Source organism: Phocoena sinus, chromosome 4 (genome assembly GCF_008692025.1).
Source record: "Phocoena sinus isolate mPhoSin1 chromosome 4, mPhoSin1.pri, whole genome shotgun sequence".
Classification (NCBI taxonomy): Eukaryota; Metazoa; Chordata; class Mammalia; order Artiodactyla; family Phocoenidae; genus Phocoena; species Phocoena sinus.
The window spans coordinates 36,511,148-36,526,429 of record NC_045766.1 but is presented as its reverse complement, the minus strand read 5'-3'; the positions used below and the strand labels follow the sequence as shown (position 1 = coordinate 36,526,429).

Sequence of the window (15,282 nt, the reverse complement as noted above, 5' to 3'; positions counted from 1 at the left end):
ACATCTAGAATAAGAGAAACATGATATAAACATCTAGGTTTAAATTATTTGCTACTAACACCGTGTGTCTATTGGAGTCATTTTTCAGTAGCCTGACAAAGAACCAATGCTCTTCCAAATAGTACTCAACCTTTTTCTTCCTGCCTTCCCCACGTTCATGTGCCCAATCACACTCTCATCAGTAACAGCTTTTATTTCACTGCGGAGATTCCCACTTGGCCCCAAAAGGCAAGTCAGAATCTTAGGAGAGAGGTGAAGGTTTGAGAAAGCTCCTAGATATGTGAAATGAATGCCTAGGAAGTATGCCCAAACCATGAGAGCTATAGTTCTGCATCAGTTCTTTGTTCTATAAAATCTTGATTATTCAAAATTCAGTTGTCCCAAACATTTTTAACATGTATGCCTCTTACACTACTTCCGTAGACAACAGAGCGTACTGTACAAGTAAAAAAGCTGAGCCTGAGTAAGACGTGTGCAAAAGACAAGACCTTTAAAAAAGGGAGGCCCTGATAGGTTTCTTTCCTTGAGATAACTATTTTTTTCCCCCCTCTTAAGGAACTAAAGTAAGCAGCCATGTGTTATTTTCTGGAGGGAAATGTAATGTCCAGAGAGGCAGGCCCTGCTAGTGTCTTCTTCCTTACAACAGACCCTGTTATTTCAGGAAGCAATGAGCCAATTCCCTGAAGTCAGTTCCCCATATTCCCCTGCAGTTGTGGGAAAGCTTTGGACCTCCTGTCACTGGCATTTCCCCTGACTGCTTCCCCCTTCATATTTCTGCCTAGAAATGTACTTTTGACAGTGCAGAAGCCATCTTGAGATCATGAGGAGATCAGCATGAGACTGAAGGCCTACTCACTGAGAAAGACGGAATGAGAGATGGAAAGGGGCTGGATCCCTGGTGACATTCTGAGCTGCCTACACCCCTTATTTTTGATTCAAGAAACAAATAAAACCTTGTCCATTTGAGCCACTTGCTCCAGAATGCATTCCTAACTGACATAACTGGTCTATGAGGGAGGTAGTTTTGGCAGAGGAAGATAATGACTTACAAAATCTGCCTGTTTGCCCCATTATCCTCTACTCCAGCCAGGTACATCTATTTCCTCCAACTGTCTTCATTTATAAACTTGTAGACGCTCTGTTAATTTGATCCCAAATTGTGGACTCAATCTGGCTCTCTGAACCCTTGGTATGTACCTATGCCCCTTTCTTGGGCTGACTGGTCTAGATTTGACTTCTACAGCTCATCTGATTTGTGAGAGTGGCCAATTATGATCAACAGAACTCTTAAGTCTAGTTCCTCATGGACAGGCCTAGCCTTCCACTGCTTATATTTCCATGCACCATCTCAATTTGGCATAAGCAAAAGAGAAATCAAAGAGGAAATATTTAGCAGGCATGTAGAGATGCATATATCTAACTACTAACTTTTGTGAGCTACCTATTAACATTGTGAGAATTTAAGCCATTACTTTAAAAGAATGTTCTTAGTTACTCAAAGCAATATTTAAGTTGACTAAAAAATCAGCACAAGGTCACAACCAAGATGGAGTAGCACTGCTTCAGGACTTGAGAAACGCCAAGGCAATGAGATCCCTGAGTTTGCTTATTGTCTCCCATACATCTCACAGAGTGCTACAGAAGTTTCCAACCCAGAACCACCAACAGCCACAGACAAAAAAAAAAAAAAAATAAGAAAAGTCTGATCTACTTAGCTGATCAGGGAAAGCCTGACTAAACAATAGAAAACAATCTTGGTAATAGCTGCCTTCTCTCACCAAATATCAACTGTAAAACTGTACCCCCCTCCCCACCTCACGGTTTAAGGGCAGACACAACTGAGCAGAGAGTTGATCTTCCACACCACCACAGCCCTGCTCCATAGATGCAGGTGATGCACTCCAGGTCACCTGGCCGGTATAGTATCAGTGGGGTAAGCTGAGAGCCGATCTTCCGTTCCCCTCTGTAGAAGCAAGATATGCTCCCATTCCCCTACACGGTAGTGTCAGCGGGGCCAACGGGGAGCTGAGCCTCCATCCTAACCCTGCACCCATGAATCTGAACAAAGCGGTACAAGTTGTTAGTAGTAAGCACTCACTTTCCTTACACTCCTTGTGTCAGTGAGGCCCAGTGGGGAACTAAAACCAACTGGCAGCAAAGAGACCAAAGGAAGCAGTGAAAAACAGGACTGGTGGCACTCTTATTCTGACTCCCTACCCGTATCCTGTTTCAGAGGGTCTCAGTCAGAAGCCTCCAGCTGCACCCAGTATCAGTGAGGTAGAAAAAGGTAGTGATACAGAGTAGTCAACACCCTGCTTCCCCTCCTCTGATGCCAGTGGGACATGCAGGGAGTTGAGCCTCTACTCCTAGCTGGCATCAATGAGGCAGAATCAGGGCTGGTTGGCACCCTACTTCTCCCATCCTTTGGTGTCAGTGGGGCACAGAGAGAAACCAAGCTTCTGCTCCCACCCTGCTGCAAAAAAGCAGTGTGAGACAGCTCTCTGGTTCCCCCCTCCCTGGTGACAGTGAGTTCAGGGGGGAACTGATCTTATATCCCCATGCAGAGACACAAGGCTATGCAAGTTGGTGACCTACTTTTGCCAGAAAGGTGTGAATGGGGCCAAGGGCAATATGTTAACTTCAACTTCACTAGTCTTATACAAGGCAGTGTGAGTCAAAACCCAACTTTTGCTAAAGTAGTGACACTGGACCTAGCAGGAAGCTGAACAAACATACCCATTTGGCTTTCACGCTTTATCTCAACAAGGGGAATGTGTGCTAAAAAAAAAAAAAGATTGAATAGGATCCAGAGTCTCACAGTATAACCTCCAAAATAATCAAGGCTCAATGGAAAATCACTCATCATGGAACCAGGAAAATCATAATGTTCACGAGAAAAGATAATCAACAGACCCAACACTGAGATGAATCAGATGTTGGAATTATCTGACAAGGATTATAAAGCAGCCATCATAAAAATTCTTTTAAAAGCAATGAAAAATTCTCTTGAAACAAAAGAAAATCTCAACAAAGAAATAGAAGTTACAAAAAACCAAACAGAAATGATAGAACTGAAATATATAATAATTGAAAGAAAAAAAGAAAAAACCCCACTGGAGGGACTCAACAGCAGAGTTTAAGGACAGAAGATAGAATCAGTGAATGTTAGGATAAATCAACAGAATTCACCAATCTGAACAAGAATGAAAATAGACAGAAAAAATAATTAACAGAGTCTCAGAGACCTGTGTGACAATAACAAAAAAGCTAGCATTCATATGATCAGAGTCTGAGAAGGAGAGGAGAGAGAGGAAGTAGGATTAAAAATTATTCAAAGAAATAATGGTTGAAAACTTGTAATCATGGCAAGAGATATAAACCTACAGATTCAACAAGCTGTAGGGAAGATCCCATTCTATCTTAATAGAATAAACCCAAAGAAATCCACGTTAAGACAGATCATAATTGAATTATGATAACTTATGCATCTATATTGCAATAACTAGAGCAACCACTAAGAAATCTATACAAAGCAATATACTTAAAACACTATAAGTCAAGATATAATCCTAAAAATGCTCAACAAACCAATCTGAAGGTAAGAAAGAGAAACAGAAGAGAACCAGAAGAAACAAACTGAACACAAATAAAATGGCATATGTAAACCCTAACATATCAACAATTACCTAAATATATATGTAAATCTAAATACACCAATTAAGAGGCAGAGTGGATTAAAAAAAAAAAAACTTTAACAATATGCTATAAGACCCACTTCAAATTCAATGATATTGGTAGGTTGAGAGTAAAATGGAAAAAATATACCATGTAAACAGTTTTGTTTTTTTGGTTTTTTTTGCGGTATGCGGGCCTCTCACTGTTGTGGCCTCTCCTGTTGCGAAGCACAGGCTCCGGATGTGCAGGCTCAGCGGCCATAGCTCATGGGCCCAGCCGCTCCGTGGCATGTGGGATCTTCCCGGACCAGGGCACGAACCTGTGTCCCCTGCATCGGCAGGCAGACTCTCAACCACTGCGCCACCAGGGAAGCCCTAAACAGTTTTTTTTTTTTTTTTTTAAAAGCAGGAGTTGCTATATTAACAACAGACAAAGTAGACTTCAGAGTAAACAATTTTACTAGAGACAAAGAAGAATATTACATAATGATAAAAGGATCAATCCACCAGGAAAACATAACAATCCTAAACACGTTCACACCAAACAAAACAGCTACAAAATACGTGAAGCAAAAATGATATTACTCAAAGAGAAACAGACAATCCACAGTTAGAGTTGGAGACTTCCAATACTCCACTCTTAGCAACTGACAGAATCACTGGACAGAAGATCAGCAAGGAAATGAAAGAACTCAAAACCATCAAACACCAGGTTTTAACTGCCATATTTAGAAAACTTCACCCAACAACAGCAGTGTACACATTTTTTTTTCAAGTACCCATGGAACAGTCACCAAAGCAAGTGCCTATCTTTGTCCATAAAACAAGTTTCAACAAAAATTTAAAAGTTGAAATCATACAGAATATGTTCCCCGACCATAATGGAATCAAACTAGAAATCATTAACAGAAAGATGACAGGAAAGTCTACAAACACTTGGAAACTAAACAGCACACTTCTAAATAATCTGTATATCAAAGGAAAACTCTCAAAGGAAATGTTAAGAATTATACACAAACACACAGAACTGAATGAAAATGAAAATACAACATATCAGAATATGTGCAGCATAACTAAAGCAGTGAAGAGAGTAAATTTATGAGTGAAATTTTCTAATATCCAAAGAAAAATCTACTTGGGCTTCTGTCAGGGGAAGGGGAAAAGCAAATATTTTAAATATGCCAAAGCTTTCTATTATGCTTAACAAGACCTGCCCTCAGGAGAAACTATTTTACCAGAACTTAACCTGCTGGGATATTATCAGAGCCTAACTAACCTGGCAAAGGGAAAAACCCAGCCCTAGCCCAGCTCTAGAAATCCTGTCCCACCTAAGGTCAGGGGGGTGGGGATGGAAGATATGGCAACTGAGAAATATCTGTGTTCACAGTCCACAGGCAAAGGCTCACTACAAGACTGAGACATAATCATAGGACTGTACAACAGTTCTCCTCCCTTGACACTACCACCACATTACTAAAGGCCTATATGCTGCAATTCCTTTTACTAGTATTTCATGTCCACCTATCAACAAAAACTTAATGGTGTATACTAAAAGGCAAAAAAACAGTTTGAAGAGACTAAACAAGCATCAAAACCAGAATGAGATATGGCAGGAATGTTGGAATTATCAGACCAGAATTTTTTTTAATTGTTATTAATATGAAAAGGGATTTAATAGAAAAAGCAGACAACATGCAAGAACAGATGGATAATGTAAGCAGAGACATGGAACTTCAAAGAAAGAATTAAAAAATGCTAGAGATAAAAAAACACCGTAACAGAAATGAATAATGCCTTTGATTGGCTGATTAGTAGACTAGACATCACTGAGGAAAGAATGTCTATGCTAAAGGATATGACAATAGAACTGAAAAGCTACTGAAACTGAAAAGCAAAGAAAAATTTTTTTTAAATAATAGAATATCCAAGAACTTTGGGACAGTTATAAAAAGTATAACATATACATAATAGGAATACCAGAAGGAGAAGAAATAGAGGAAGGAAAAGAAGAAATATTTGAAACAATGATTGACAATTTCCTCCAAATTAATGTCAGACACCAAACAACAGATCCAGGAACTTCAGAGAACACCAAGCAGGATAAATGCCAACTAAGACTTAACATCTCCAAACTACAGAAAATCAAGGATAAACTCCAGAAAGAAAAGAAAGGATAAAAACACTTTACCTATGGAGGAACAAAGATGAAACATATACAACTTCTCCACAGAAATCATGAAAGCAAAAAATAGTGGAGTGAAATATTTAAAGTTTGAGAGAGAAAACAACCATCAACCTAGAATTCTGTACCCTGAGAAATTATCCTTCCAAGGTAAAGGAGAATTAAGACTTTCTCAGGCAAACAAAAATTGAAGAAATTTGCTGCCTGTAGATCTGCTTTGCAAGAAATTTTAAAAGAAGTTCTTCAGAAAGAAGGAAAACAATATAGGACAGAAATTCAGATCAACATAAAGAAAAAGAGCATAAGAGAAGGAATAAGTGAAGGCAAAATAAAAACTTTTCCTTATTCTTAATGGGTCTAATAGGTAACAGTTTATTCAAACTAATAGGAGCAACAATATATTTGATTACCTATGAGATATCTATATCTATACATATATAGATATTTTATGTGCTTACTTATAAGTAAAATGCATGGCAGCAGTGATGCAAAGGATGGGAGGGAAGAATTAGGAATACTTTGTTATTATAAGGCACTTGCACTACCCATGAAGCAATGAAGTGCTATTTAAAAGTAGACTTGGATTAGTTATAAAACTATATTGCAAACTCTAAGGCAACACCTTAAAAAAGTGAGAAAAAGAAGTATAACTGATATTCTAAGAAAGAAAAATGGAATTGTTGTATTAAATACTGTCAAATCCACTAAAGGCAGAAAAAAAGTGTGGAAGACAAAAATAAGAACAAAGAAAAAGGGCAGCAAATAGAAAACAATAACCAAAAAATGGTAGATGTTGATCCAATTATATCAGTCATTACTTTGAATATCAATGGTCTACAGACACCAATTAAAAAACAGAGACTGTCAGAGTAGATCAAAAAGCAAGACCCAACTATAATGCTATCTTCAAGAAACACAGTTTAAATATAAGGACACATACAGACTAAAAATAAAGGGGTGGAGAAAGATATATCATGTTAACACTAATCAAAAGAAAATGAGAGTGTATTAGTTTCAGACAGAGAAGACTTCAAAGCAAGGAAAGTTATCAGAAATAAAGAGGGGGAGCTTCCCTGGTGGCACAGTGGTTGAGAATTTGCCTGCCAATGAAGGGCACACGGGTTCAAGCCCTGGTCTGGGAAGATCCCACATGCCACAGAGCAACTAGGCCCGTGAGCCACAACTACTGAGCCTGTGCATTTGAAGCTTGTGCTCCGCAACAAGAGAGGCCACGACAGTGAGAGGCCCCTGCACCACGATGAAGAGTGGTCCCTGTTCACCTCAACTAGAGAAAGCCCTCGCACAGAAACGAAGACCCAACACAGCCAAAAATAAATTAATTAATTAAATTTTAAAAAAAGAATGCATTGCTTTAAAAAAAAAAAAAAGAGGGGTATTATAAAATGATAAAGGGGTCAATGCTCTAAGAAGAGATAATAATCCTTAAGAAGACAGCCTAACAATAGAGCATCAAAATATGTAAGGCAAAAGCTGATAGAGCTGCAAGAAGAAACAGATTAATTCACTATTACAGTTGAAGACTTTAATACCCTTTTATCAAAAATGGACAGATCCAGGAGGCATAAAATCAGCGAGGACATAGTTGAACTCAACAGCATCATCAATCAACTGACATAACTGACATCTATGGATGACTTCACCCAACAACAGCAGTGTAATACATTCTTCTCAAGTTCACATGAAACATTTACCAAGATAGACCACATTCTGGACCATAAAACACATCCTAACATATTTAAAGGAATAAAAATTACACAATGTCTGCACTTAGACAGCAATGAAATTAAATTAGAAATTAAACAGAAAGAGCTGGGAAATCCCAAAATACTTGGAGATTAAACAACACACTTCTGATTAACAGGTGTATCAAAGAAGAAATCACAGAGAAATTTAAAAATACTTTGAAATAAGTGAAAGTGAAAATACAATGTATTGAAATTTGTGGGATGCAGCAAAGCAGTGCTTACAGGGAAATTTATGGCATTGAAAACATTTATTTGAAAAGAGGAAAGATCTAAAATCAATAATTTAAGCTTCCACCTTAGGAAACTAGAAAAAGAAGAGCAAATTAAATACAAAGTAAGCAGAAGAAACGAAATAATAATAATTAGAGCAGAAATAAATGAAACTGAAATAGGAAATCAATAGAGAAAAATCAATAAAACCAAAAGCTGGTTCTTTAAAAAGATCAATAAAATTGATAATCTTCAGGTAAGGCGAACAAAGAAGAAGAGAGAAGATACAAATTGCTAGTATCAGAAATTAAGAGGAGAGCTTCCCTGGTGGCACAGTGGTTGACAGTCCGTCTGATGATGCAGGGGACACGGGTTCGTGCCCCAGTCTGGGAAGATCCCACATGCCGCGAAGCGGCTGGGCCCGTGAGCCATGGCCACTGAGCCAGCGCGTCCGGAGCCTGTGCTCCGCAACGGGAGAGGCCACAACAGTGAGAGGCCCAGGTACCGCAAAAAAAAAAAAAAGAAAGAAAGAAGTTAAGAGGAGTCATCACTAGAGATCCCTCAAAAAACTAAAAACAAAATTACCATATGATCCAGCAATTCCACTCCTGGGTATATATCCAAAGAAAATGAAAACATTAATTCAAAAAGATATACACACCCCAATGTTCATAGCAGCATTATTTACAATAGCCAAAATATGAAAGCAACCTAAGTGTCCATCAAGAGATGAATGGATAAAGAAAATGTGGTGTATATATATACAATGGAATACTACTCAGCCATAAAAAAAGAATGAAATCTTTCCATTTGTAACAACATGGATGGACTTGGAGGGCATTATGCTAAATGACATGTTAGACAGAAAGATGAACACTGTATGATATCACTTATATGTGGAAAAATAAAACAAACTAATGAATACAACAAAATGAAAACAGACTCATAGATATAGAGAATAAACTAGTGGTTACCAGTGGGGAGAGAAAAGGAGGAAGGGGCAATACAAGAGTAGGGGACTCAGAGGTACAAACTATTATGTATAAAATAAACTACAAGGATATACTGTACAACACAGGGAATACAGCCAGTATTTTATAATAACTATAAATGGAGTGTAACCTTTAAAAATTTAGAACCACTATGTTGTACACCTGTGACATATAATATTATACATCAACTATAATGCAAAAGAAAAAAAGTATAAAAAAATGTTTTAAAGAAATACTATGAATAACTCCAGGCCCACAGATTTGATCACCAAGATAAAATGAATCAACTCCTTAAAAGAAATGCCAAAACTCACACAAGAATAAATAGACAATCTGAATATAACTGTATCTATAAAAGAAATATCATAAACAATTAATAAACTTCCAAAACAGAAATCACCAGGTCCAGATGGATTCACTGATAAATTCTACCAAATTTTTTAATTTCCTTAAAAAATTCTACCAGTTTTTAAGGAAAAAGTTATACCAATTCTCTCTTCCAAAGATTGAAGTGAAGAGAATATTTCCCAACTCATTCAATGAGGCCAGCATTACCCTAATACCAAACCAGACAAAAATTCAAGAAAAGAAAACTATAGATCAATATCTCTCATGAACATAGATGTAAAACTTCTCAACAAAATATTAGTGAATCAAATTTTAAAATATATTAAAAAAATTATGCACCACAACCAAATGGGATTTATTCCAGGTATCAAACCTGGTTCAACATTCAAAAATCGATTAGTGTAATCCATCACATCAACAGGCTAAAGCAGAAAAGTCACATGATCATATCAATAGGTGAAGAAAAATATTTTGACAAAATCCAACATTCATTCATGTTAAAAACTGTCAGCAGGGACTTCCCTGGCAGTCCAGTGGTTAAGAATCCGCCTTCCAATGCAGGGAACGTGGGTTCGATCCCTGGTGGGGGAACTAAGATCCCACATGCCGTGGGGCAACTAAGCCCGCGTGCTCTAGAGCCTGCACACCACAACTAGAGAGAAGCCCATGCACTGCAATAAAAGAACCCACATGCTGCAGCTAAGACCCAATGCAGCCAAATAAATAAATAAATACTAAAAAAAAAAAAAAACCTGTCAGCAAACTAGGAATAGAAAGAAACTTCCTTAGTTTTATAAAGAACATTTAGGGAATTCCCTGGCAGTCCAGTGGTTAGGACTCTGCACTTCCACTGCAGGGGGCACGGGTTCAATCCCTGGTCAGGGAACTAACATCCCACATGCCACACAGAGCAGAAAAAAAAAAAAAAAAGAAATTTACAAAAAATCTACAGTTCATATCATATTTAACAGTGAAAAACTTGAAGGTTTCCTGCTAAGATCAAGAACAAAACAAGGATGTCCCCTCTCACCACTGCTATTTAACATTGTTTCTGAAGTCCTAACTAATGCAATAAGACAAGAAAAAAAATAAAGGTATACAGATTGGGAAAGAAGAAATAAAACTGTCTTTGTTCACTGATGACATGATCACCTATACAGAGAACCTGAAAGAATCAACAAAGAAACTTGGAACTAACAAGTGCTTATAGCAAGGTTGCAAGATAGAAGGTTAATTATACAAAAGTCAGTAACTTTCCTATATACCATGAATGTATGGAATTCGAAATTAAAACTCATTACCATTTACATTAGTGCCTCCCAAAAATGTAGGTATAAATATACAAACTCTAATGAAATATGTATAAGAACTATATGATGAAAACTATAAAATTCATATTGACAAAAACAAAGAACTAAATAAATGAAGAGATATTCCATGTTTGTGCATAGTTCAGATTCAATATTGTCAAGACATCAATTCCTCCCAACTTGATCTATAGATTTAATTCAATCCCAAACAAAAATCTCAATAAGTTATTTTGTGGATATGGACAAACAAATTCTGAAGTTTATATGGAGAGGCAAAAGACCCAGAATAGACAGCTCAATATTGAAGGAAAAGAACAAAGTTGAAGGGCTGATACTGCCTAGCTTCAAGACTTACTATAAGGCTACAATATTCAAGATACTGTGATTTTGGTGGAAGACATATAGATTAATGGAACAGAACAGAGTCCAGAAATAAAACCAAATAAATATGGTCAACTGATCTTTGACAAAGGAGCAAAGGCAATGCAATGGAGCAAAGACGTGTGGAGATGGAAACAACTAGACAACATCTACATGCAAAGAAAAAAAAATGAATCTAGACATAGGTCATACACACTTCACAAAAATTAACTCAGATGAATCATAGACCTAATGTAAAATACAAAACTGTAAAACTCCTTTAAGATAACATAGGAGAAAACCTAGATGACCTTGGGTACAGCAGTGACTTTTTAGATACAACACCAAAGGCAAGATTCATGAAAGAAACAATAAGCAGGACTTCATTAAATTTTAAAACTTCTGCTCTACAAAAGAGAATGTCAAGAGAAATGGAAGACAAGCTACATACTGGGAGAAAATGTTTGCAAAAGATATCTGATAAAGGACTATTATTCAAAATATACAAAGAACTTCTAAAACTCAACAATAAGAAAACAAACTATCTGATTTAAAATGGACAAAAGACCTGAACAAACACCTCAGTGAGGAAGATATACAGATAATAAGCATATTAAAAGATGTTCAACCTCATATGTCATCAAGGAAATGTAAATTAAAACAACAATGAGATACTACTACACACCTATTAGAATGGCCAAAATCCAAAACACCAACAACACCAAAGCGTGGTGAGAATTTGGTAACAGGAACTCTCAATCATTGCTGCAGGGAACACAAAATGATAGAGCCACTTTGGAAGATAATTTGGTAGATTCTCACAAATTATACATACTTCTACTATATGATTCAGCAATCGCACTCTTTGGTATTTACCCAAAGGAGCTGAAAATATGTGTTCACACAAAAACGTGCACATGGATATTTACATCAGCTTTATTCATAACTGCCAAAACTTGGAAGCAACCCAGGTGTCCTTCAGTTGGTGAATAGATAAATAAACTGAGGTTCATCCACCGAATGGGATATTATTCAGTGCTAAAAACAAACGAGCTATCAAGCCATGAAAAGACGTGGAGTAAATTTAAATGCATATTACTAACTGAAAGTAGCTAATCTGAAAAAGCTACACACTATATGATTCCCACCATATGACATTCTGGAAAAGGCAAAACTATGGAGACATCAAATAGAACACTGATTGTCCGTCCTTAGAGGGGAGGGAGGGACAAACATGCAGAACAGAACACAGAGGATTTCTAGGGCAGCGTATCTATACTGTATAATACTACAATGGTAGATACATGGCATTACACATTTGTCAAAACCCATAGAATGTACAGCGCCAAGAGTGAACCCAAATGTAAGCTATGGATTTGGGGTGATGGTGATGTGCCAAGGTAGGTTCATTGACTATAACAAATGTTTCACTGTGATGTGGGATGTATACAGTGGGGGAAGTTGTAGGTGTGTAGGGGCAGCGGGTATATGGGAACTCTGTACATTCCACTAGATTTTGCTGTGAACCTAAAACTGCTCAAAAAATTAAAGTTTATTGATTTTTTTAAGTCAGTTACCACAGGGAAGAGGGGAGGGGAGGGGCAAATTACAGTTATGGGATTAAGAGATACAAACTACTATGTATAAAATAGATAAGCAACAAAGAATACAGCACAGGGAATTATAGCCATTACCTTGTAATAACTTTGAATGGAGTATAACCTGTAAAAATACTGAATCACTATGCTATACATCTAAAATTAATATAATATTATAAATCAACTATACTTCAATAAAAAAGCCAGCATAAAACATTTGTGAAGTGTAAAGTTACAAAATATAATTTTAAAAATCAAGTGTTAGAAATGGGCATCATTAGAAAATCTACAAACAGCAAATGCTAGAGAGGGTGTGGAGAAAAGGGAACCCTCTTGCACTGTTGGTGGGAATGTAAACTGATACAGCCACTATGGAGAACAGTATGGAGATTCCTTAAAAAACTAAAAATAGAACTACCATATGACCCAGTAATCCCACTCCTGAGCAAATACCCAGAGAAAAACATAATTCAAAAAGACACATGCACCCCAATGTTCACTGCAGCACTATTTACAATAGCCAGGTCATGGAAGCAACCTAAATGCCCATCGACAGACAAATGGATAAAGAAGATGCGGTACATATATACAATGGAATATTACTCAGCCATAAAAAGGAACGCAATTGGGTCACTTGTAGAGACGTGGATGGACCTAGAGACTGTCATACAGAGTGAAGTTATGTCAGAAAGAGGAAAACAAATATCGTATATTAATGCATATATGTGGAATCTCGAAAAATGGTAGAGATGAACCAGTTTGCAAGGTAGAAATAGAGACACAGATGTAGAGAACAAACGTATGGACACCAAGGTGGGAAAGCAGGGTGGGGGAGTGTGGGTGGGACGAATTGGGAGATTGGGATTGACATATATACACTAATATGTATAAAATAGATAACTAATAAGAACCTGCTGTATAAAAATAAATAAATAATTTTTTTAAAAAAATCAAGTGCTAGAAAAGTTAAAGTAGGTCAAGAAAAATATTCTATACTAAAACATATGTAATCCAAAAAGAGAGGTCTTAAAAATCCCATCAACCTAACTTTGCAATAGATAGAAATGGACAAACCCACATTCATTTTGGAAGATTTTAATATTCCCCTATGATTTGCCAAGTGAAATAGGCAAGAATAAGCAAAAACATACAGATTTTAAATAGCACAATTAACCAGTGCACTTTAATGGATCTATTAAAAAGTTATATCCCTAATACAAAGAACATGCCTCATTTTCTTTTTTTTTTTACCTTATCAAAATAGGTAAGGGCTTCCCTGGTGGCGCAGTGGTTGAGAGTCCGCCTGCCGATGCAGGGGACGCGGGTTCGTGCCCCGGTACGGGAAGATCCCACATGCCGCAGAGCGGCTGGGCCCGTGAGCCATGGCCTCTGAGCCTGTGCGTCCGGAGCCTGTGCTCCGCAACGGGAGAGGCCACAACAGTGAGAGGCCCGCGTACCGCAAAAAAAAAAAAAAAAAAAAAAAAAAATAGGTAAGAAGTGGATTTATTTAGAGAGATAGACACTTCACAGACAGTGTGGACCATCTCAGAAGGTGAGAGGCCCCAAAATATGGGGTGGTTAGTTTTTGGGGACTGGGTAATTTCATAGCCTAATGACTGTAAGGATTATTCCAACTATTTTGGGGAAAGGGAGGGAATTTCCAGGAACTGGGCCACTGCCCACTTTTTGGCCTTTTATGGTTAGCCTTAGAACTGTCATGGCACTGGTGGGTATGTTATTTAGCATGCTAAGGTATTACAGAGAGCATATAATGAGGCTCAAGGCTCACTGGAAGTTGAGTCTTCTGCCATCTTGGACCTAGCTGAGAACATGCCTCATTTTCAAGTAGTTATGGGGTCGTTCCAAAAACTCACTGTTTTTTACCTCTCAGTAAGTTCTTCTAAATAAGTCGCATTCTCTGTCCATGGTGGAATAAAAAATGGACATAAATAAAAAGATAGCAAAAAAAAAAAAGGTATCCACTTAGAAAACTTAAAAAATGTTCTTCCAAGAGTCTTAGATTAAAAAGGAAATAAAACTGAACTCCCATCTTATTTAAAAGTAAATAAAAATAAAACACTATTATCAAAATTTTGTTGTGAAAACTTATTACCACAAGGAAACTTAATAACTTTAAATGTAACTACTAGGAAAAGAGACTGAGAAATTAGCCAAGGCTTTGGTGAGGTAACTAGTAAGAAAACTAGAAAATTTTTAAAGCATAATAAATAAATAAAAATAAGAGTGTAAATTAATGAAATAGTAAAGAAACAGATTTGATCAGTTAAGCTAAAATCTGGTTCTTTGAAAAGGTCAATAAAATAGATCTGTTTCTTTTCTTAGGGAAAAAAGTTTCCCCTCCCCTCTCTTTATCCTGTCTCTCTCTTAATCAAACACAAATAATCATCCCAAGAAAAGATAAAGGGGGTCATAACAGATACAGAGGAACAGTTTTAAATAAAAGGATACCACATATTACTAACTAACAAGAAACTTGAAATGTAAGTGAAATACTTGTTTTTCTAGGAAAATATCAATTTCTAAAATTGACTCAGGAAGAGGTAAAATCCACAAATAAACCAATAAGTACAGAGGACACATAATGAGTCATCAAAATTCTACTTCCCAAAAAAGATACAAGCACACTCTTTATGAAGGATATCTGCCAAAGCTGCAAGGAACAGGCAACTCATGTGTTATTCAATATGTCTGGTGTACACAAAAGGTGAAAAGCTTCTTAACGTTTTTCAAGAGGCTAGTTTAAGCCAGTATTTATACTATAAAACAAGACCTCACCTGTGAATACGGATGCAAAAATCTATGTAAAACATTAGTAAATTAA

The 15,282-nt window shown here is 36.9% G+C and overlaps 1 protein-coding gene across 1 annotated transcript in view; it reads right to left on the bottom strand.

Annotated features, from left to right (window-relative positions):
- The window catches only part of LEKR1 (leucine, glutamate and lysine rich 1), a 270,909-nt gene that overhangs the window by 211,383 nt on the left and 44,244 nt on the right, over positions 1-15,282 (bottom strand). The gene's annotated exons all lie outside the window — the stretch shown is intronic.